Below are 25332 nucleotides of genomic sequence, written 5' to 3'. Positions count from 1 at the left end.
TTGGCAATGTCTGGAATTGGTAATGACAATCCTGAATTGCAAACCTCAGGTAAGCCTGATGCGGAGGATAAATGGGAACATGTAAGTAGGCATCTTTTATATCCACCGACACCATAAAATCCCCTTCCTCCAGACTGGAGATCACTGCCCGGAGAGATACCATCTTGAATTTGAATTTTCTTAGGTAGAAATTGAGGGATTTTAGATTCAGGATTGGTCTGACCGAGCCGTCCGGATTCGGGACCACGAATAGGCTCGAATAAAACCCTTCTCCCTGTTGTGATGGGGGAACCTTGATAATGATCTGATTTTGACACAACTTTTGTATTGCGTCGCGTACCACCTCCCTGTCTGGAAGAGAAGCTGGTAAGGCCGATTTAAAAAAATCGGCGAGGGGGAACGTCTTGAAACTCTAGTTTGTACCCCATGTACACTATTTCCAAAACCCATGGGTCCAGGGCCGAACGAACCCAGAACTGACTGAAGAGTTTGAGACGTGCTTCCACCGGTGCGGACTCCCGCAGAGGAGCCCCAGCGTCATGCGGTGGATTTGGCAGAAGCCGGGGAGGACTTCTACTCCTGGGAACCTGCCACGCCGGTGATCTTTTACCTTTTCTCCTTCCTCTAGTAGCAAGGAAGGAAGAACCTCGGCCTTTCTTGTATTTATTAGGCCGAAAGGACTGCATCTGATAGTGGTGTGTTTTCTTTTGTTGTGCAGGAACATAAGGTAAAAAGGATGACTTACCCGCGGTAGCCATAGATACCAAATCAGCGAGGCCGTGACCAAACAAGACACCACCGTTATATGGTAGAGACTCCATATTTCTCTTAGAATCAGCATTCCACTTATGAATCCCCAATGCTCTCCTAGCTGAGACTGCCATGGCATTGGCTTTCAAACCCAAAAGGCAGATGCAATGGCTGGCCTTAGCAGCATACCTGTGGTGACATAAATGGATTTCAATGTAGTTTCCTGCCTACGATCCGCAGGATCCTTAAGGGCTGCCATGTCAGGGGACGGAAGAGCCACCTTTTTGGACAGCCATGCTAGAGCCTTGTCCACAATGGGGGGTGACTCCCACTTTTGCCTATATCCCGAGGGAAACGGATACGCCACCTGAATCCTTTTGGGAATCTGAAACTTTTTGTCAGGATTTTCCCAAACCTTTTGAAATAGAGTGTTCAGTTCATGAGAGGGAGGAAACGTTACCTCAGGCTTCTTCCCCTTATACATACAGACCCTTTTGTCAGGAACAAGAGGGTCTTCCGAGATATGTAACACGTCTTTTATCGTCACAATCATGTACCAAATGCTCTTTGCCAATTTTGGATCTAATCTGGTATCACTGTAGTCGACACTGGAGTCAGAGTCCGTGTCGGTATCTGTGTCTGCCAACTGAGCAAACGATCGCTTTGTGACCCCGAGGAAGTCTGGACTTGTAACAACACATCCTCCACAGATTTCTTCCATGCCTGGTTCTGAGACTCAGATTTATCCAATCTCTTATTAATAAGACCCACATTTGCATACAAAGCAATCAACACATTTACCCAATCAGGAGTCGGCGATGCCGACAGGGTCACTCCCACAGCGTTTCTGTCCCTAATACAGTCTTCTCCTGGGAAGAGCACTCTGCCTCAGACATGCCGACACACGTGTATTCACCACTCACAGACACACTGGGAATATAGGGGACAGACCCACCTAAAGTCTGACAGAGACACAGAGGGAGTTTGCCAGCTCACAATCCAGCGCTTCACCAACGGTTCTGAGAATACTAAACAATGCCTCAGACGTGCAGCGCTTTTATAACACACATATATTGCACCATTTTTACTGTGCCCCCCGTTTTTCACACTGATACTTATGCAGCAGTGTGAGGAAGGACCATCGTCTCTGCAGCCTGTTGTAGAGAAAATGGCACTGTTGTGAGGGCCAAGCTCCGCCCCAGTAATGGCGCGCTTCAGTCCCGCTATTTTTAAATAAATATTTATACTGGCGGGGGTTAGGACAGTGCCCGGGCACTATGTCCCCTATATCCAGTCTCCTTTGAGGTTTATATGCTGCCCCGGGCGCCACCCTCCCCCCGCACCCTATAGGGCCGGGGTGTAGTGGGAGCATGGCGCGCAGCGTGCGATCGCTGTGTGGTACCTCAGAAGCCGTCACTGAAGTCTTCTTTGCTTCTTCTACTCACCTGTCTTCTGACTTCTGGCTCTGCAAGGGGGGTGACGGACGATTCTGGGAACGAGCATCTAGGCGTACCTAGCGATCAGACCCTCAGGAGCTAATGGTGTCCTGTAGCCAAGAAGCAGATCCTTTAAAAACTCACTAGAAGTAGGTCTGACTTCTCTCCCCTAAGTCCCACGAAGCAGGGAGCCTGTTGCCAGCAGTTATCCCTGAAAATAAAAAAACCTAACAAAAGTCTTTTCCCGAGAAACTCTGTAGAGCTCCTCAGTGTGCATCCAGTCTGCCTGGGCACAATTCTAAAACTGGAGTCTGGAGGAGGGGCATAGAGGGAGGAGCCAGTTCGCACCCATTCAAAGTCTTAAAGTGCCCATGTCTCCTGCGGATCCCATCTATACCACCATGGTTCTTATGGTTACCCCAGCATCCTCTAGGACGTATAAGAAATATATCTCTCTTGTACTGGTAACTAACCATGAAGTATAAATGGAGATGTAGACACTCGCCAAGTCCTATGTCAGCACCAATGTAAAACAATGGATGGGGAACATATCGTATGAATTGGAGATTCTAGATGAACAATAACATCAGTCATATGAGCTGATGGATCAGAGAAATGTCTCCTAACGTTACTCCTGGAAGCATTGGTAAGGTAGCATTCCTTTATGTGTGTGCTCATACGCTGGTAAGCCTGTACATGTGTTACTCACTATTATATAAGGTATATTGCTACAGCAGAGTAGGTGTGGAACAAGGTACTTTACATGCAATACACCATATAATACCCTGTAATCATCATCATCATCTGCTAGGTTATACTCTACTTTCTCTTACGTCCTAGAGGATGCTGGGGTCCATTTAGTACCATGGGGTATAGATGGGTCCTTTGGGAGCCACTGGCACTTCAAGAGTTTAATAGTGTGGGCTGGCCCCTCCCTCTATGCCCCTCCTACCAGACTCAGTTTAGAAAATGTGCCCGGAGGAGCTGGTCACAGCTAGGGGAGCTCCTAGGAGTTTTCTTAGTTTTTTATTTTCTAGAGTTAGTTAGGTTACAGGAAGGCTGCTGGCAACAGCCTCCCTGCTTCGTGGGACTTAGTGGGGGGGGAGAAGGAACCAACGTCTTGAAGAGTTAATGGTTCTCTACTCCGCTGACAGGACACTGAGCTCCTGAGGGTGATGATCACAAGCCCACGAGGCGACCGCTCACTTCCGCAGCACGGCCGCCACCCCCTAACAGAGCCAGAAGAAAAAAAAGTGGTGAGCACAGTGCCAGCGTCCCGGTTAGCGGCAGGGTATGGCGGCACAAGGGTGGGAGCGTAGCTCTGACAGGCTGCGCTCCAGGAAGGCTCAGCAACACACAGTGTAGGCGCTTTGAGGGGTGTTCTGAGCCAGCACGGATAAACCCTACACTGGTCACACAGCTAACAGGGGCTGATCCCCCTGTTATCACTAAAATCCTCAGGCCAGTATAAACAATTAGTGCGGGAAGCCGCATGCCATTACAAGGGGCGGGGCTTCCTCTCAGAGTGGATCCAGCACTCACCAGCGCCATTTTCTCCCTGCAGATCATAGGAACTAGGACACTGACAGGGAGCGCTGCCCTCCCTATTAAGGTCAGTCAGCGCCGGGCTTTTATCATAATAACTGCCTACAGGGGCGCGGTGTGGCTGGCTCCTTATACCAGGCTTTCCCAACCACGGTCCTCGAGGCACACCAACAGTGCAGGTTTTAGTGATATCCAGGCTGCAGCACAGATGGTTAAATCAGAATAAGTGAGCTACTAATTAAGTCACCTGTGTTCAAGCCTGGATGTCACTAAAACATGCACTGTTGGTGTGCCTCGAGGACCGTGGTTGGGAAACACTGCCTTATACTCTGTGACTCTCTGAAGGTACTCTGGGGGAAACTGTGTCTGACATTTTCCTGTCTCTGTGTGTAAATATGTATATCTCACATAATCATATCTAGGGACTCTGAGTCTTGTGCTGCAGAGTGTGTATCTTCTCCTGAGGAGTCTATTCCATGTACTCAGGACTGCAATGTGCTGTCTCACCCTTCTGACTCCGAACCCCCATGGGTGGATTCTTTAAGGGGAATGATATCCCAGATTTCAACAAGGATGTCACATACTGAGAAAGAGACGCAGTTTTTGAGACAATCTGTAGTGGGTTTGAACTATTCAGCTCCCACTACTTCATCTAAAACCCCACCTACATACCCCAAAAATGTACACTTGCCCAGATAATGCAAGCTGACACTGATACCGACTCTGATACAGGGGACAGTGATGGGGATATGCAGGGGGGGGGGATGCATCTATTGCTAAAGGGGTGCAGCTAATGATTGATGCCATTAGGGATGTTTTGCATATTTCAGAGAAGGTTCCGGAACAAGTAGAGGAATCTTATTTTACAGTAAATAAGAAATCCTCGCTTACCTTCCCTGCTTCTAAGGAGTAAAACTCCTTGTTTAAAAAATCCTGGGAAAACACAGAGAAAATTCCAGATCCCTAAAAGAATTCTCATTGCTTTCCCTTTCCCTGAAGAGGACAGGAAGAAGTGGGAAAACCCACCTATAGTAGACACTTCTGTATCTAGGCTGTCTAAAAAGGTGGTTTTACCTGTCCCTGGTTCAACCGCCTTAAAGGAGCCGGCTGACCGCAAGATTGAGACTACTCTCAAATCACTATACACTGCTACAGGCGTGGCTTTAGGGAACACTATTGCTTGTGAGTGGATTTCTAAAGCCATAGTAAAGTGGTCAGGCAACTTATTAGAGGACTTCGATACTATGACTTATTTTTACGTCACATACAGGATTCTGCAGGTTTCATGGAGGAGGCCATGAGGGACATTGGCCTGCTTAATGCAAGGGCTACTTCCATGGCTGTCTCAGCACGCCGAGGACTCTGGCTACGCCAATGGACTGCGGATGGACTGCGGATGCACTATTTGAGGACGCATTGGATGCGTGGATATCCACGGTGACTGCGGGTAAGCAGACACTTCTTCCCTCCGCAGCAGCCCCGGTTAGGAACTCTTATCCTTCATCTACACTGCAGTCCTTTCGGACCACAAAATTTAAAAAATCCAAACCCCCTCCAACCTTCTTTAGAGGAGCTCGGGAAAGATAAAAAAAACAACTCAACAACAGGTTCCCAGGAACAGAAACCAGGTTTTGCTTCCTTCAAATCTTCAGCATGACGGTGAACCTCCCAGCGTGGAGATCAGGCAGGTGGGAACGAGACTAAGAGATTTCAGTCACGTCTGGGCGTCATCATGCCTAGACTCCTGGGTAAAAGATATTGTTGCTATGGGGTACAGACTGGACTTTCAGGAACTCCCACCTCACAGATTCTTCAAATCAGGCTTACCAGCATCGTTGACAGAAAGTGCTATCCTACAGGAAGCCATTCAAAAATTGGTATGAACAAATGTCATTGTTCCAGTTCCACCTCACCCAAAAACCAAGGGTTATTACTCAAACCTGTTTGTGGTACTGAAACCGGACAGTTCGGTAAGAATATTGAACCTGAAGTTGTTGAACCCCTACTTGAGGGTTTTCCAATTCAAGATGGAGTCTCTGAGAGCGGTGATCTCAGGTCTGGAGGATATCAAGGATGCGTACCTTCACATTCCGATCTGGCCACCTCACCAGGCCTATCTACGGTTTGCACTACAGGACTGTCACAATCAGTTCCAGACGTTACCATCTGGCCTCTCCACAGAACCGAGGGTGTTCACCAAGGTCATGGCGGAGATGATGCTCCTCCTACGCAAACAGGGAGTGAACAAAATTCTATATCTGGATGATCTGCTAATAGAGGCATCTTCCAAGGAGAAGCTGTTGCAGAGTATTGCGCTCTCACCTCAACTACTCTGGGATCATGGGTGGATCCTTAACCTTCCAAAGTCACATTTGGAACCGACAAGGAGACTGCCCTTCCTGGGGATGATACTCGACACGGAAGTGCAGAGGGTGTTTTCTACCGGTGGGGAGAGCGTTGGTGATCCAATCAATTGTCAGGAATGTCTTAAAACCTCCCTGAGTATCGGTTCATCAGTGCATTCGCCTTTTGGGGAAGATGGTAGCCTCCTACGAGGCTCTACAATACGGAAGATTCCATGCACGGTTCTTCCAGCTGGATCTCCTGGACAAGTGGTCGGGATCGCATATTCACATACACCAGCGGATACGCCTGTCGCTGAAAGCCAGAATTTCACTCCTCTGGTGGCTGCAAACTTCTCACCTGCTTGAGGGCCGCAGGTTCAGGATTAAGAATTGGATTCTTCTAACCACGGATGCAAGCTTCAAAGGTTGGGGAGCAGTCACCCAGGGGGAAAACTCCCAAGGAAAGTGGTCAAGCCGGAAATCTGTCTTTCAAATAAACTTTCTGGAACTAAGGGCCATATACAACGGCCTTCTACAGGCGGCACATCTTCTGCAAGATCGAGCCACTCAAGTTCAGTCGGACAACGTCACAGCGGTGTCCTACATCAACAGGAGTGGTCTTCCACGGTGGTCTTCCATCCATGTGTTATGAACCACAGGTAGTGGTTCATTCCTATTTTAAGTTTATAGTTGTCTTGCAGGCCAGGATTTCCCGTTGCTCTGGTTTAAGAAGACTCTTGTTTGCTGCCGGTGGTGAGTCTGTGTAATTGCAGCTTGTTCCCATGTGTTCAGCCTCACCTGTCTGTTAATTGCACCTCTCAGTTGTGCAGCAGGGCAGCTGCACGACATAATTAATTAGGACTCTCTGTTATATTCTGGCTCAGTGCTATACACAGACGCTGGTGATAGTTCCAGAGTTCTTGAGTTCTGAGCTAGTCCCTGCCAGTTCCTGAGCTACTGTCTAGCTGCTTCCTGTGTCGGTTCCAGTGTCTGATCCTGTGTCCTGCCGTGAAGCGTTCCTGTCCAGAAGTCCTGTGGCTTTGTCTGTGCCTGGTCGAGTAACTGGCTTCTTGGTGTCCACCGATCTGTCTTTGGGATTCTGCCTGTCATCCGGTTCTGAGAGTCTGTGTCGGCTACATTGGGGGTTCCTGTCCGTTTGCCAGTATTTGTACCGGTTCCGTGAGTAGCGGCTTTGCCGCGTCCGTCGGCTTAGGCCGCTGTATTCTTTGGTTTTATTTGTTACTGGTGTTTTGCAGAGGGTTCTGCATATGGTGTCACCGCCGGTACACAACAGTATTGTGTCGGCGTGTGGACAGCATTTCCTTTGTTGTTCTTTTCCTTTGGCGGCGTGCCGCACATATATTTAGTTTTAGGGTTGTTAGTAGCCCCTAGCCTTCTGTTTGCTTTAGTTAGAGGTCCCCTTGTTATTATCCTGTCTCGGTTCACGCCTTGTCTTACTCTAAGACCTGGGGGCATCGGAGTTGGGCAGACCTAATCCGCCCTTCAAACGTGGCTGCCGTGGGCCGAAGAAACCATAGTCACTCAGGCGTGAACTGACCACACGGGTGAAACAATGGAGGTAGGGTGCTAGGGGCTATTTCCATACCTCACCTTATTTCAGCATCAGGTTCTGGTGCTCTGGACTCACTACGCAACATCTCCCTTGTTCTGAGCACCAGGAACCTAACATAATCACCAGCCATACAACAAAAAAGAAACAAAGCTAAACAGTCATTTTTTTCTTTTTTGGTCCAGTGTCTTGTCTAGAATTCAGTGTTTAGAATCCAGTCCGGTGTTTAGAATCCAGTCCTGTCTAGAATTCCGTGTGCAGAATCCAGTCTTGTCTTGTCTAGTTTAAAATCCTCCTATGCCAACTATGCAAGCACTGCAGGCCTCTCTCTCAGCCCTGAACTCTGCTTTCAGTGCTTTGAAACCTGAACGACTGGAAGTTTTGCAGCAATCCTTAAAGCAACTGCAAAACCTTCTGACTAAAATTTTGCTTATCTTGCCAGAAGTCGTTGATAGTTCATCTACCTCTAAAGAGACTCTTGCTCACAATATGGTGACAAGAGAACCCTCAGGTTCAGTTGGAGAGAAAAAGTTAAAGTTTTCTGCAGCCCAGGCTCTCAGAAGAGGAGCGTCTGCGTCACAGAAACTTTATTTATGCCTATATTGTGGGGGTTTAGGCCACTATCTGCAGACCTGTGAGTTGCGCAAGCCAAAGTGTGGCGACAAGTCCTGCCCTCTGGCCAAGTTGAGTCAGGATACAAGACCTACTCCTGTCTTTACTGTGGCAGAGGTACTTGACACACAACCCACACTAAAAAGTACTCTGTCCTATAATTGGTGTCCTTGTGCTAGGGAGCCCCATTATAGATTAGGGAACCAAAGGAGAATGTTTCTCTCCTCTCTTGATTTTCCTGTTGAAGTAGTTTGCAAACCCCTGGAGCGGTGCCCGATGCCCGGGGTCCTGGAGCGGTGCCCGATGCCCAGGGTCCTGGAGCGGTGCCCGATGCCCAGGGTCCTGGAGCGGTGCCCGATGCCCAGGGTCCTGGAGCGGTGCCCGATGCCCAGGGTCCTGGAGCGGTGCCCGATGCCCAGGGTCCTGGAGCGGTGCCCGATGCCCAGGGTCCTGGAGCAGTGCCCGATGCCCAGGGTCCAGGAGCGGTGCTCGATGCCCAGGGTCCTGGAGCGGTACCCGATGCCCAGGGTCCTGGAGCGGTACCCGATGCCCTGGGTCATAGAGGGACATTGAATATTATAGCTCAGGTGTCAATACCAGAAGGGGTCTCAGAAGCTGTTACCCCAGGTAGGGACTTGAAAAGCGCAACTCCACAGAAGGTGTCTAAAACCATAGTTCTAGAAGGGAACTCGAGAAGCAAAACCCCAGAAGGGATCTTTGAAGTAATATCCCCAAGTGGGGTCTCGAGAGACACAGCCCCAGAGAAGGGTCTAGAAGTCGCTTCCCCAGGAAAGGACTCAAGAGGCATAGCATTAGTGGAGGTTCTGAAGGTTATAGCTTCAGCAAAAGTCCCGGAAGTCATTGTTCCGGGAGAAGTTTCGGTAATTATCGACTCAGAGAGGGAGGCTGACGGCCCGGTCCCAGAGAGGGAGGCTGACGGCACGGTCCCAGTAAAAGAATCCGAGGTGCTGCCCCCAGCGGGGTTCCCGAGGGCCACTGCCCAAGGTGGGGTTCCGAGGGCCACTGCCCCGGGTGGGGTTCCGAGGGCCACTGCCCCGGGTGGGGTTCCGAGGGCCACTGCCCCGGGTGGGGTTCCGAGGGCCACTGCCCCGGGTGGGGTTCCGAGGGCCACTGCCCCGGGTGGGGTTCCGAGGGTCACTGCCCCGGGTGGGGTTCCGAGGGTCACTGCCCCAGGTGGGGTTCAGAAAGTCACTGCCCCAGGTGGGGTTCAGAAAGTCTCAGCCTCGAGTAAGGTCAGTAGTGACCAGGTCCTAGCAAAGCACTCTAGTCAGTCAGATGGGAAGGAAGCAGATCCTGACTCTGTTGATATTTCAACATCTATAATCTTTGATGGGGACTTAGTCCAATTTCTGGCACTTTACAAACACTATTACATCATTATGTCGTCTAGACCATTTCTGGGCATCACTTCAGAGAATCTTGTGCTCTATCTGATATATTCCTTTAGAGGGGAGCCTTTTGAGTGGGCATCCAATTTAATGAAAACTGAAGATCCCAGTCTTCAGGATCCCCCAGCATTCAGTGATGCAGTTATTAAATGATATGGTTCCAAAGAAATTGGTTCAGCTTCCTCTAGGTCACCCGTCTTATCTGCTGAGAGTTCACCATATACTGTAAACTCGGCACAAGAGTCTTAGCCTGTTGTTTTGACTGCATGATGTGCTTTTCTGTCTTCTTCTAATAGTAGTACTTTGCCTGAAAGTTCAGCTCCCAAGGTTAAGAAACCAATCTCTGATTTGAACCCAGCCTTGCTGGGAGGTACCATCAGTTCAGACAATGTTTGGGGAATTACCTTGGTCAGACCTCAAGAATTTTGTAAAAATAATAATAATAAGAAATAATTATTGACTCTTGCCTTGATATATTAAAAAAAAGGTGTTTTTTTTCCTTGTCTTGTGTCCAGTGGCCACCGTCAAGGGTGGGGAGGAGGGGGCACTGTTACAAGCTTGTTTCTGTTTTTTTGCCTGTTAGACCAGTGTGTTAGGTTGTTTTTTTTTTGTATCCCTTGTTTTGGAAAGTCTGAATTTTGGGGTCCGTTTGCCCCTCCTCAAGGGGGGAGGGGGGTACTGTTATGAGCCACAGCTGTGGCTCATTCCTGTTTTGCATTTTGGTTATGTATTTTATGTTATACTTCTGTTTCTGTTCCCCGTGGGTGTCATGGGGTGTTCGGAGCCCACCCTTAAGGAGAGGGTACTGTTATGAACCACAGGTAGTGGTTCATTCCTATTTTATGTTTATAGTTGTCTTGCAGGCCAGGATTTCCCGTTGCTCTGGTTTAAGAAGACTCTTGTTTGCTGCCGGTGGTGAGTCTGTGTAATTGCAGCTTGTTCCCATGTGTTCAGCCTCACCTGTCTGTTAATTGCACCTCTCAGTTCTGCAGCAGGGCAGCTGCACGACATAATTAATTAGGACTCTCTGTTATATTCTGGCTCAGTGCAATACACAGAGTTCTTGAGTTCTGAGCTAGTCCCTGCCAGTTCCTGAGCTCCTGTCTAGCAGGGTCGGTTCCAGTGTCCTGCTGTGAAGCGTTCCTGTCCAAAAGTCCTGTGGCTTTGTCTGTGCCTGGTCGAGTATCTGGCTTCTTGGTGTCCACCGGTCTGTCGTTTGGGATTCTGCCTGTCCTCCAGTTCGGAGAGTCTGTGTCGGCTACATTGGGGGTTCCTGTCCGTTTGCCAGTATTTGTACCGGTTCCGTGAGTAGCGGCTTTGCCGCGTCCGACGGCCTAGGCCACTGTATTCTTTGGTTTTATTTGTTACTGGTGTTTTGCAGAGGGTTCTGCATATGCTGTCACCGCCGGTACACAACAGTATTGTGTCGGCGTGTGGACAGCATTTCCTTTGTTCTTTTCCTTTGGCGGCGTGCCGCACATATATTTAGTTTTAGGTTTGTTAGTAGCCCCTAGCCTTCTGTTTGCTTTAGTTAGAGGTCCCCTTGTTATTATCCTGTCTCGGTTTACGCTTTGTCTCACTCTAAGACCTGGGGGCATTGGACTTGGGCAGACCTAATCCGCCCTTCAAACGCGGCTGCCGTGGGCCAAAGAAACCATAGTCACTCAGGTGTGAACTGACCACACGGGTGAAACAATGGAGGTAGGGTTCTAGGGGCTATTTCCATACCTCACCTTATTTCAGCGTAAGGTTCTGGTGCTCTGGACTCACTATGCAACATCTCCCTTGTTCTGAGCTCACCGCACGTCCCTGGAACCTAACACCATGGTGGGTGGGGTTTCAGAGGGTGGGTGCCGTTGGCAATCAAGCCTGTATCAATGTGTGCATTTATATTTAATCAGTACATATTTGGCTGCAAAGTATCCTAGCTGCATAGTATGTTAGTGTTAAGTATGAATATATGACCTTTGGAGATACTCGGAGATAAACAGGAGAGGAACAGAAGGACAGCAGACTATCTTACCCACCTGCAAATAACATCCTACAGAGAGTAACCTAATCCAGTACCACCAACACCTGCAGCCCGCACAGCCTGGACACTGACCTCCCTGTCTGATTATCTACCAGCCATACTGCTCTCACACATTGCTTTCTGCTCCTCATTTATACTCTCTACAACCACTGTGTAACAATCTTAGCCTTTCCGCTCCTTCCATTATTTACCAAAAAAAAAAAAACATTTTTCACTGTCTCTGCTTTTACTACATCACCCTTCTCATTGTCCATTCTATATTACACCCACTCCATTCTATATTATACCTCTGAACAACACTACTGTACTGGAATTATGGCTCCTCGATCCTGTCCCATACCAATCCTCCCTGCTAGGTCACCCCCCAATTTCCAAACCGCCAACACGCATTCAGAACCCACCCAACCTCATCCCCATATCCCCTGTTCCCTCCCTTCCCCTGTGCACTATGGAATGCTAGATCAATCTGCAACAAGCTGCCAACTATCCACGACCTCTTCATCTCCCACTCTTTTAACCTTCTCGCCATCACTGAAACCTGGCTCTCCTCCTGGGACACCACCTCCCCTGCTGCCCTCTCCTACGGAGGCCTCTCCTTCACCCACATGGTCAGACCTGATGGCTGCCAGGGTGGAGTCGTGGGCATCCTTCTCTCCCCAAACTGCACCTTTCGTGTCATCCCACCTGAGCCCTCCCTCACCTTCTCCACCTTTGAGGTCCACACTATCCACCTCTTCTACCACATTCACCTCCATGTGGCAGTGATCTACCGCCCCCTGGCTTCTGTTCACCTTTCCTTGACAACTTTGCTGCCTGGCTTCCCCACTTTCTCTCCTCCAACCTCCCCTCTATCATCCTTGGTGACTTTAACATCCCTATCGACATCACTAATGCAGCTTCCACTAATCTTCTTGCCCTTTCCACTACCGTTGGACTTTCTGAATGGTACTACAACCCTGAAAAAAACAAGGGGGAAGGGACAAGCGCCTAATAGTGCAGTATCTTCACACCGAATTAGGTTGTGTATAGTGTCTTATCTATAGGTAATATGCGTACCAGAAGTATGATCTATAGTGGGCACATCAAATGTTTTTAGTATTTTTCACCGCAATTGGTCCCCAGATTGGACGTCAATGTGGATGTTCTCTCAATCATCAGTTTGCAAATGCGCCGGTCTGTAAATAATCAGAGCGAGAGGCACCTCTCATAGTGCAGAAATCACTTAGTAAATATATTGGAATTCATAGAAGACGATAGGTATTAAGCGTACCAGAATATGAACACCAAACAGCTTTTAAATATGGACTTTTTGTCGAGAGCGGCTTTCCTTCGTATGTTTAGAGAGTGGCGGACTTCATGTATTGCCGTGTGTAGATAAATATATCACAGGCTAAAAAATATGTAGGTTTTAATTCATAAAAAGGAAACATAAAAAATATATATTCTCAAAGAAAGAGTTCATAAAGCTTATCTGGATAGTCCAAGATTTTTTCCGTGGTCCGGGGTATATCCACCGTGTAAGTCTGAGTCAAGGGGGTTCAGAACAGGTCCTCAACGCGTTTCACCTATAAAAGGCTTCCTCAGGAGTGTCTATAGGGACTAACCATGTTCTGACTGTTTTTATCCCCTTGTGAGATAAGTGGGAGGCGCCCAATTATGCAAATCACTTCCGGTTTTTACACCTCGTCAGGGGCAACAAAGGAGTGATTTGTAAAAGTATAAAGTAGCTAACAACAGAGAAAAGTTATAGACATAGGAAGGGATACAATTTTATGCAACAGAAACAAATATCAATGTTTTAACTGTGGACCGGAAGTCGCGTAAGACGCGATACTCGTGTTATCCGGAAATGACGTACCAGAAGTAGTATGTCCGGCGGTGCATACATTATAGATGGTTGGAATACATTGTTGGCGGTACGTGGCGCGTAGCGGGCACGTGACCCATGGTGACCCGCCTGACGCTAGTTTTGGAGAATCCCACTTGCAAACAGGAAGTGCATGTGGAGCGCAGTACCGGTGGAACGCAATGTTTAACCGGAAAGACAATTTGTAAAGTGAAATATGGAAGAAGCTTCTAATGATTTAACATCAAAACAAATAATAATGCTAGTATAATAAATACACATAGATGGTGGATACATTACAGATGGTTGTGATACATTGTGTGGTGCGTAACGGGCACGTGACCCATGGCGACCCTCATGACGCTATGTTAGGGGAACCCACATGCAAAACAGAAGTGCATATGGAACGCAGTATCGGTGGAACGCAATACTTAACCGGAAATACATATTCAGAAATGCATATTGAAAAGTGAATCAAACTGAAATACTAATGTAATGAGTCATAAATACACCCAGATGGTATCTGTAACAAAGGGTACCATATTATGGGGAATTTTGAGCCGCGCATGGAACGCAGCCCAGGACAAATGTGTTTCCATCTGTTTACTACATAATATTTTATATAACAAATTAGCAACATAAAAAATTTTTTTAAGTTCTAGTAGCTTCTCAGTGGTAATTTTTAGGGGTATAACACTTAATTCGATAGTTAATAAAATATATTTAGATGGAAAAATGAGAAAAAGGGAACTACAGTGTAGAGAAGGCATTTTTTGGAGGAGGAATTGGTTTAAAGGAAGGGGGCAATTTCGTATCCTTCATTGTGACCTGATGGGCTCAGGGTATTTAAAGTGAATATCCAGTACATTTCTCGTTGAGACAACAGTTTTGGGAGATCTCCACCTCTTGTTCCTAATGAGACTTTTTCCAAACCCTTAAATGTGAAGGTGTCTGTGTTGGAACAATGATGAGTCAGGAAATGGTTTGAAAGTGGGTGGCTTTCCACTTTATTTTTAATATTGCGGAGGTGTTCCTGTATCCTCAGTTTGAGAGGGCGCTTGGTCTTACCAACGTATTTTAGTCCACATCCACATTCAGCCAGGTAAATAACAGAAGTTGTGTTGCAATTGATGAATTGTTTTGTTTTAAATTCTGTTTTGTTATATGAGTCATGAAAGGTTTTTCTATTGGGGTGCACAAATTTGCAGACGATACATCTTCCACATTTGTATGTTCCTGTGCAACTGGGCATAGTCTGGATATTACTTTTTGTAGATGTTTTCAGCTGACTTGGAGCAAGGATTTCTTTTAAGTTTCTAGATTTTTTGAAAATGATTTCCGGACGGTCTGGGAGTACTTGATTCAGTATTGGATCCATTTTCAGGATGTGCCAATGTTTGGTAAAGATGTTTCGGATCTATTTTTCATTGCTACTGTATTGTGTGATGAAAGGAGCTACAAATTTTCTCTTTTGGTCCCTAGTCTTTATTTCCAGAAGGTCTTTCTGTTCCAGATTATTTCCTTTGCTCCGGGCAGTGTTGAGGATACTTTCTGGATATCCACGTTCTCTGAACCTGTTGATGTAAATTTCTGATTGCTCTTTGTACGTATCTGGGTCTGTGCAGTTACGTTTGATACGATACAATTGCGAATATGGTATATTATTCTTCCAGCTGGTGGTGTGGGCACTATCATAGTGTAAGTAACTATTTGTATCAACTGGTTTAATGTAGTTTTTAGTGGTGATCTTGTTTCCTTCTGTGGAAAGTACCAGGTCCAGGAATTCCACTTGGGTTTTGCTACTCTTGTAGGTGAATTTCAGATTGAAGTTGTTATTTTGTAGCTGCTCCATAAATTCAGCAAAAGATTCTTCTGTTCCTTCCCAGATCAGAATGATATCGTCGATGTATCTTTTGAAGAAGCGAATATTGGTTTGGAAAAGAGGATTATTGAAGATATGTTGTTCTTCCCACATACCCATTAGTATGTTCGCGTAACTAGGTGCAAATACTGTGCCCATTGCAGTACCGCGGGTCTGTATGTAAAATTGATCCAAGAATTTGAAGTAGTTGTGGGTCAGAGTGAAGTGAATAAGTTGACAGATGAATTTTTTATGAAGTTCAGTGATTTCTGAATCTTTCTCTAATATTTCTGAGCACGCCTTAATTCCTTTATCATGTATAATGCTAGTATACAACGATTGGACGTCTATGGTGGTCCAAATGTAGTTCTCATTCCATTCAAATTTTTTTAAAAGATTCAGAATGTTGGTAGTGTCTTTCAAAAAGGCCGGTAGTCCAGTGACATGAGGTTTAAGGAACACGTCTATATATTCGGATAAGTGTGAAGTTAACGATTCGATGCCGGCTATTATTGGTCTCCCCGGAGGTGATTCTAAATCCTTGTGTATCTTGGGTAAGTGATACATGATAGGTATGATGGGATTGTTTATCATTAAGTATTGGAACTCGTCCTTAGTGATGATACTATTGTGTAATCCCTGAACTAATATCTGTCTTAGTTCAGTAGTGAATTCTTCCGTTGGATCTTTACTCAATGGTTTATATGATGTTTCATCATCAAGTAATCTTTTTGCTTCCTTGATGTAGATGTCACGGTCCTGGATAACAAGGCCTCCGCCTTTGTCTGCCGGTCGTAAAACGATATCTGTATTTTCTTGGAGTTCTTTTAATGCCAATTTTTCTGCTTTCGTAAGGTTAAACTTCTTTATTTCCGGGTCCTTTTGGTCTATTAAATCCTTTTTTACTAAATCGTAAAAAATGTTTAGATGTGCCCCTTTAGACTCAAGTGGGTAGTATTTCGATGGTTGCTTTAATCCGGATTTATTAGTCTCGTAATTGGAGATGATTGCATTGTCTTTTCTAGCAAAGTGTCTTTGGAGTGTCAATTTTCTAATATATTTGTTCAAGTCAATGAATGTCTGAAATTTATTTGGTTTCTGTATGGGGGCAAAAGTTACTCCTTTACTCAGCAATGAGATTTGCGGTTGAGTTAAAGCATGTTTGGAAAGATTGAAGATTCCTGTTTCACTCAATTTAGAAGCTACTTGTGGTTTTTCTTTCTTGGATTTTCTTCTTCCGCCTCGTTTTCCTCGTCTCGTTGTCTTCGTTTTAAAGGAGATGCCAATCTTACATTTTCTTTTAGTCTCGTTTGTTGGTCCCTGTCTCTGTATGGTCTTATAGGGTTCCTGGATAAAAAACCCTGTTCTGTTGATGTGCTTGCATGGTCTTCCAATGGATGTCTGTTGATATTTACGTACCTGTTGGTAATTCTGTTTTCTTCTCTGTTGGTTTTTTTGTGAAATGAGGTAGATCTTGATCTGTGTTGGTTCCATCTTTGTGTTTTATTTCTATTGATCATACGACCTCTTTCTCTGCTGTGGGATTGGAATCTGGACCAATTTTTGACCCTTTTATTTTCATAGTCCAATTTGTCCCTATAGAATTTATTTTCCTTGTTCCGAATCACCTCTTCTTCAACTTTTTCTAACTTTTTATTAAGCACTTTCTCATTTATTTTGTATTCTTCGTTATCCTTATGCTTAATGAGTGACTCTTCTTTGTTTCTAATGTCAAGCTCTAATGCTGTTAAGGTATTTCTCTTCTCTTTTATGATCAATTTCATAAGATCGAGAGAGCAAGTATGTAAGATTCTATCCCATTCATCTATGAATTCCGTGTTGTCGATTCCAAACGTGGGTTTTTTTAGTAGTCTTAATCCTCTAGGGATTCTGTCAACTTTGAGGTAATGCTCCAAACCCTTAATGTCCCACCAACGTTTGGTTTCTTTAATAAGTGATTTTTCTATTTCCCAAAACAATGAGTCTAGGCTATCATTAATTATCGTGGTGTTTGGAGTGCCTTCCTCATTAAATACCTTCTGGCATAACTCAGTTCTCTTTTTGTTTAACCCACACAAACGTAGCATATTAAACAGAAATAAGAAAATGTGGTATAATCACAACAATAAATAATATATTATGTACAATAAAGAAGGGAGTGCTGCTCCAACTTATAACCTGATAGGAAAAGTTTTGAAAATAGAAATCAGTTGGTGCGCTACTTTCATTCTCAGTTTTTAAATTCAAAGAAGAGAGAGTTCTGAGTTGATTAACTTGCACTTTAGTTCCCTAGGGTTTTCCTATGGGTGGCAGCTCAGTCCTTCAAAGTGTCACTAGGTTTAGTGACAAATTAATCTGAAAAAAACAAGGGGGAAGGGACAAGCGCCTAATAGTGCAGTATCTTCACACCGAATTAGGTTGTGTATAGTGTCTTATCTATAGGTAATATGCGTACCAGAAGTATGATCTATAGTGGGCACATCAAATGTTTTTAGTATTTTTCACCGCAATTGGTCCCCAGATTGGACGTCAATGTGGATGTTCTCTCAATCATCAGTTTGCAAATGCGCCGGTCTGTAAATAATCAGAGCGAGAGGCACCTCTCATAGTGCAGAAATCACTTAGTAAATATATTGGAATTCATAGAAGACGATAGGTATTAAGCGTACCAGAATATGAACACCAAACAGCTTTTAAATATGGACTTTTTGTCGAGAGCGGCTTTCCTTCGTATGTTTAGAGAGTGGCGGACTTCATGTATTGCCGTGTGTAGATAAATATATCACAGGCTAAAAAATATGTAGGTTTTAATTCATAAAAAGGAAACATAAAAAATATATATTCTCAAAGAAAGAGTTCATAAAGCTTATCTGGATAGTCCAAGATTTTTTCCGTGGTCCGGGGTATATCCACCGTGTAAGTCTGAGTCAAGGGGGTTCAGAACAGGTCCTCAACGCGTTTCACCTATACTACAACCCTACTCACAATCTCGGCCACTCCTTCGACCTTGTCTTCAGCCACCGATGTGATCTCTCCGATTTCTCAAACTCTTCCTTCCCTCTCTCTGACCACCATCTATTTTCTTTCACCCTCTCATCCTCCCCTCTACTCTCCACGCCCAGACCCACCATCACCAGACACATTCTCAGGTCTTTCAACCCCACTATCCTGTCCTCCCTTGAGACCTTCCTCTCTCCACTATGACTTGTCCCAATCAGGCAGCCTCCTTCTATAACTCTTCCCTTACTGCTGCTCTCGACTCTGTGGCCCCCCACCTCTCCTCTGTCCCCTCCGCTGCTCCAAACCCCAACCCTGGCACACCAAACTAACACGATTCCTACAAAAATGGTCACGCTCCGCAAAACGGTCCTGGAGGAGATCTCACTCTCTGGCGGACTTCCTCCATTTCAAGTTTATTCTCTCCTTTTACAGCTCTGCCCTTTCTCTCGCCAAACAATACTTTTTCCAAACACTCAGTCCTCCAGTCCACGCCGACTCTTTGAAACTTTCAACACTCTCCTTCGCCCCCCTCCTCCCTCACTGCCACTGACTTTGCCTCCTTCTTCATCTCCAAAATTGTGGCTATCCAAAATTACATCTCCTCCCGTCACCTGTCTGCTGTCCCCATCATCCCTCCCCTCCATCTATCCCACCCTGTCCTGCTTCTGTCCCACCTCAGACAAGGAAGTACACTCACTCATCTTATCCCCCCTCAACTTGCCCCTTGGACCACCTTCCCCTCCCGTCTTTTCCGCTCCCTCCCCCCCACTGCCTGCTCCCACATTGCTCACCTCTTTAACCTATCGCTCTCTACCGGCATCTTTCCCTCACAATTCAAACATGCTCTGGTGTCCCCTATTCTCAAAAAAAACAACCTCGACCCTTCATCACTCACTAGCTACCTCCTCATCTCTCTTCTCCCATTTACCTCCAAACTACTTGAATGACTGGTCTACAGCCATCTCACAAGCTACCTCTCTGACAACTCCATCCTTGATCCACTACAATCTGGCTTTCGCCCACTCCACTCCACTCCACCAAGACTGCCCTGGTGAAAGTCACCAATTACCTGCTTTCGGCCAAATCCAGGGGCCACTTCTCTCTGCTTATCCTTCTGCACCTATCTGCTGCCTTTGACATTGTGGATCACCCTCTCCTCCTCCACACTGTCAGGAATCGGCGGTCAGCTGCGTCTCACCTACTAGCGCGCTGGTGTGCGGGCCTCCGGAGGTCATGGCCCCAGTCGCGGCTGTATGGATGCGCTGACCGCGAGCGTCATCTTCCGTGTCGCTGAGTGCCCCTGAGTCTGGTCCTGCGTTTGTGTTCCGCTGTGGTGTGCCGGCATCCGGTCCGTGTGGATGCTGCTATGATTCCTGCTTCCAATCCAGCCCTGAGTTTCCAGCCAGAACACTGCGACCAATCACTGCAGAGCAAGGGGTATAAGTTCCTGTCCGGGGCTCACTCTCATCGCCTCGGACAACGAGTCACATACCCTGTGTCTAGTTCTCCCAGTTCCTGCGTTCCTGTTTCCAGCGATCCCTTGTCGATACCTCATTTGTTCCAGATTCCATTTCTACAGCTCTCCTGTTACTCCGGACTTCAGCTACATCCAGCTTCAAACCCATCAGCAGTAAGAGACTCTCCTCAGGTGTTCTTTCTCATTACTTACCTGTGCACTAATTGTCAGCATACCATCTGTGCAACTCAGCCGCATAACATCTACTGGCTTAGAGACTGTCTCCTGCTTTAGCCTAAGTGTGGCTATATGGACTTGTGCTTTTACAGAGACTGTGAGTTACTCATATATTCCGGAGTTCTGCTTTCATAACCATTATCCGTTTACCCTGTGTTATTCAGAGACTGTGTATTTCCAAGTACTACTGGAGTTCTGTTATTTCACCTGCATTTCATTATCAAGTTATTTACGTTCTGCTGCAAGAGACTTCTATGTTATTTGGATTCAGTTATCCGTCATAGTTTTCTACATTACCGGTTTCCATTATATTCAGTATTATAGCATCTGCTTTGCATTAATAAATATCAGCGCTTATGCGCAGGACTCTTATATTGCCTCCCCGCTTTATACATCGCACCCGCACTGACCCACTAGCGCCCCTGCCGGGGACAGACAAATCCAGAGACCTGACAGTTTGTCCGAGGCCCATGGACCTGGACGGTGGTCAGAGTGTGGGGTTAGGGACACTCCAAGCTTAGTGTCACGAATAGATGGTCAAGAGGCAGATTATACAATACCTGCAGGAAATGTCTTCTCGTTTAGATATTCTGCAACAGTCATTTCCAACTTCAGCTCCTCCAGTATCCTCATCAGTTTCTGCTCCTGTTCCTAGTTCCATAGTTTCTAGCTCTCCAGTTGCTTCTATTCCAATGTCTCGCATCCATCTTCCTTCACCAAGTAAACTTGATGGTAATCCTAAAATGTGTCGTGGATTTTTGAATCAATGTGAAGTCCATTTTGAATTGCAACCACAGAACTTTCCAATACCTAGAGCAAAGGTTGCATATATTGTCTCTCTGTTAGCTTGTTTGTTGCCGCATTCCGACGCATCTTTGACGAGCCTGGGCGTACGACTTCTGCTTCCTCAGACCTCCTTCAGATCCGCCAGGGAACACGTACTGTGGGTCAGTACGTCATTCAGTTCCAGACATTGGCATCAGAGGTGAAGTGGAACACCCAGGCATTGGTTTGCCGCCTTCTGCCACGGTCAGTCTGACCGCATAAAGGATGAATTGACTACCCGAGATCTACCAGAGCAACTGGAGGCCCTAATCTCTCTATGTGTCAAGTTGGATCTACGTTTACGCGAGCGAGCCTGTGATCTTCGCAAGCACCGAGTTATGCCTCCTGTACAGTCTCCACCTATTACTGCTGACGAACCTATGCAGGTAAACAAATTTCGTTTACCACCTGAGGAGCGGTCCAGAAGATTAAAGGGAAGACTGTGTCTCTATTGTGCTGCTGATAGTCATCTGAGAATGGGACTGTCCCATTGATTTGGTCCCAGGGAGCAAGCCACCTAGAGGGCGAACATACCCTTTTTCAGTTCCAGAGACTCAAGCAATGAGCGAATATATATATATATATATATATATATATATATATATATATATATATATAAAGGAGAATTTACAAAAAGGGTTTATCCATCCATCTTCTTCCCCAGCCGGTGCAGAATTCTTATTTGTTAAGAAGAAGGATGGAGGACTACGCCCCTGTATTGATTATCGGGGGTTTAAATGACATCACGATTAAAAACAGCTACCCGTTACCTCTCATCACAGAGCTAAAAAAGAAAGAAATGAGACCGTGCTTCTTACTTTGAACAATATTTTTAATATATATATATATATATATATATATATATATATATGAAACACAATATAAATTAATATCACATATGAATACCGGCCAGTATCCTTTAAAAACAATTAAATATTTATATTATACATTCTTAAATCAGCAAAAAGACAGCAAAGACCACTTAATACTTTGTAGAACTGCCAATTTCAATACTCTATTAACTACACCACACTTCTAATTTTACTTGCATATAAATTCATCTATCCTATATGGGGACAAGTTCACAAGTATAGTATCCAAATTAGAGTCCCACTTCCATTATATTCAGTATTATACCATCTGCTTTGCATTAATAAATATCAGCACTTATGAGCAGGACCCTTATATTGCCTCCCCGCTTTATACATCGCACCAACACTGACCTACTAGCGCCCCCGCCGGGGACAGACAAATCCAGAGACCTGACACACACACTCCAAAACATTGGCCTCTCTAGCACCGTCCTTAGACTGGTTTACCTCTTACCTCACTAACCGCTCCTTCTCTGTGTCTGCCTCTGGAACAAAATCACACCCTTCCATCCTTCCTGTTGGTGTCCCTCGGGGTTCTGTCCTAGGCCCCCTTCTGTTCTCCCTGTACACCTCCTCCCTGGGTGCGCTCATTAACTCATTTGGCCTTCAATACCACCTCTATGCTGATGACACACAACTCTACCTCTCATCTCCTGATCTGTCACCCTCTGTTCTCTCTCAGGTCTCCAGCTGCCTCTCTGCCATCTCCTCCTGGATGTCTGAGCACTCTCTGAAGCTCAACATGGACAAAACTGAACTCATTATCTTTCCCCCAGCCAGAGCAACACCCCCAACAAATATCTCTATTACTGTTGACAACACAATCATCTCCCCCGTTCCCCAGCTCCGCTGCCTGGGTGTCACTCTTGACTCCTACCTCTCCTTTGCACCCCACATCCAAGCTCTGGCGCAATCTTGTCGGTTTCAGATACGCAACATTGCTCGCATAAGGCCATTTCTCTCCCAGAGTGAAACTAAACTTATCATCCACTCACAGGTCATCTCACGACTTGACTACTGCAATGTTCTCCTCACTGGCCTCTCTTGCTTCCATCTTGTTTCCCTCCAATCTGTCCTCAACTCCACAGCTAGGCTCATCTTCCTCTCCCTCCGCTCCACTTCTGACACTCCCCTTCGACAAAATCTACACTGCCTCCCATTCCCCTACAGAACCTCTTCACACTCCTCACCCTCACATACAAGTCCATCTCTAATTCCACTGCTCCCTACATCTTCAACCTCCTCTCATACTCCCTCCCACCCACTACGGTCAGCCAATGACCATCGCCTCTCCTCTGCCTTGGTCACTGCTTCCCATGCACGAGATCAGGATTTTTCCCGTGCTGCACCCCTCCAGTGGAACGCGCTCCCCCGCTCCATTAGACTCCCTCCGACCTTCCAAAGCTTCAAACGGGCACTGAAAATCCACCTATTTATCAATGCGTACCCCTCCGATACATAACCTAGTCCTGAAGCCGCTCCTCCATCCCCCTGCCCCATGCCTTGAACATCTCTGCTGTGCTTACATCCTCCCATCAGGCTTCCTCCCGTTTGCTTGCACCTCATGTCATCTGTCTGTCGCCCCTCCCCACTAGATTGTTAGTTCTTCAGAGCAGGGCCCTATTTCCTCTTGTTGGCTAAGCCCTCTTCTCGACACATTTCACTCAGCGACCATCTTTACCTGCTTTTTCTCCTACTGGTAAAGGCTCCTCTCTATCTATAGCCACCAGCCCCAAGTAGTGCAATGATTACTCCCTCAGTACTAACATCTCAGCTGTATTATGTATGAGAATTGTGGCTCTTTGTTACCTGTACTCTATTTCTGTTATTTATTTACTGTAATGCTAAGTTCTGTCTCCCTGTACTGTCCTGTGTACGGCGCTGCAAAACACTTGTGGCGCCTTATAAATAAAATGTAATAATAATAATAATAATACTGTGTCTGTCTCCTTATCAGGGATATTCAGGACATCTCAAATAGAGTAGATAAGAGCTTCCACTCCCTGAGACATTAGCGTCCCCCATATTTACATTCACCCCCCCTCTTCCAGATCTGGCATCTCGACATCACAGACAGATAGACTGGAGAACTTGGGGGAATGTACCTTTTTGGGAAATAAGTATAGGGTGTTTAGAGGATGGTCTGCGGTCTGAATTCTTAATCATAAAATCAGCCATAGACTTCCTTTAAAATCCTTCCTCTCTTGCCTAGCAGTATCCAGTTCAGATGAGATGTCTGTAATCATTCCTTTTATTGAGTCAAGCCACGCTGGCTCCTGAGAGCTGCTTCCTTGTGAAGGAGGGCTGCACTGTGCACACAACAAAGATCCCCCAGGGGAAGGGGAAAACCTTATGCTGCAGGACTGGCATATGACCTTCTTAACTGACATACTGTACAGCATAATACACACACAGGAACAGGTTACATAACACAGTAACCCAGATAGCCTGATAGGAAGGAGAGAGAGGGAGAAACCAGCACACCTTGCCTCTACAGCCAAAGCAGTGCTTTGCCGGCCAGTAACTAGGAACCTCAGATAAGGGACCTAGATTATTATATACACATACAGTATATCGCTCCACCCTACCACAAACCCCCGTGTACCAAACAAGGTGCTTTTGAGGGTCCCTAGGAGGTAGGAAATGGCGCACTGAGCCACTGGTCCAACTCTCCGGAAATGGCAAGGTAATATTTGCAAAGAAAATGGTGTTAAAACCACTTTTCAACATCAGTGCCAGTGTGGGCTTACATAGAGGGACAACAGCAGCACTTAAGCTGTGTGCCCGCTGCCCTAACGCAGCCATCTGAATTGGGGACCCCGGTTTAGTACTCACCACTCAATTAGGGGTGGCGGCATGCTGTGGCGAAGAGCGCACACCGCTGTGGGTGAGCGAAACAACCCCCTTCAGGAGCCATGTCTTGTCAGCGGGGATCCGAAACATTAACCCATCAAGAGGTTGGTACCGGTCCCCCCTAAGCCTCACGACTCAGGCAGACTGGTGCCAACCCGTCCTTCCTGAAAACATCAAACTAAAATACATTCTGAAGAAAACTCTCTGAAGCTCCAGAGAATGCACCCGGCTCCTTGGGCACATTTTTCTAACCGGAGTCTGGTAGTAGGGGCATAGAGGGGAGGAGCTAGCACACACTAATGATTTCTTAAAGTGCCAGGCTCCAACAGACCCGATCTATACCCCATAGTACTAACACCGTCCCAGTATCCCCTAGAATGTTAGAGAAAGTGGAACATTCCTGTTGACAGTCCTTCATGACACTTTACCTAAACCAATCCCGGAGGAGTTGTCTTCCGTCTCGAAGTGATATGATAAAGGAGTAAGACTGTTAGAGACACTCAGAGTTTGTTTCCTACTGTAACATGTGCCAACTGGGACTAAGTTACTGGGCATGGATCTATTTTTGGGCCAAATTTATTTGCTTTTGTTATGGGTATAAAATGTATATTTTTATCTTTATTTCCTGTGCTATGTATGAGATACACCAGAGAGTGTGGGGAGGAGACTGGTCAGATCTCTGG

At 46.1% G+C, this 25332-nt stretch overlaps 1 protein-coding gene across 1 annotated transcript in view; it reads right to left on the bottom strand.

Annotated features, from left to right (window-relative positions):
* Nucleotides 1-25332, bottom strand: part of LOC134984752 (zinc finger protein 436-like) — a 53268-nt gene that overhangs the window by 5423 nt on the left and 22513 nt on the right. The window lies entirely within an intron of this gene.

The sequence above is a fragment of the Pseudophryne corroboree genome (assembly GCF_028390025.1).
Source record: "Pseudophryne corroboree isolate aPseCor3 chromosome 3 unlocalized genomic scaffold, aPseCor3.hap2 SUPER_3_unloc_8, whole genome shotgun sequence".
Lineage (NCBI taxonomy): Eukaryota > Metazoa > Chordata > Amphibia > Anura > Myobatrachidae > Pseudophryne > Pseudophryne corroboree.
The sequence above is the reverse complement of the archived record's forward strand: the minus strand, read 5'-3'. Positions and strand labels throughout refer to the sequence as shown.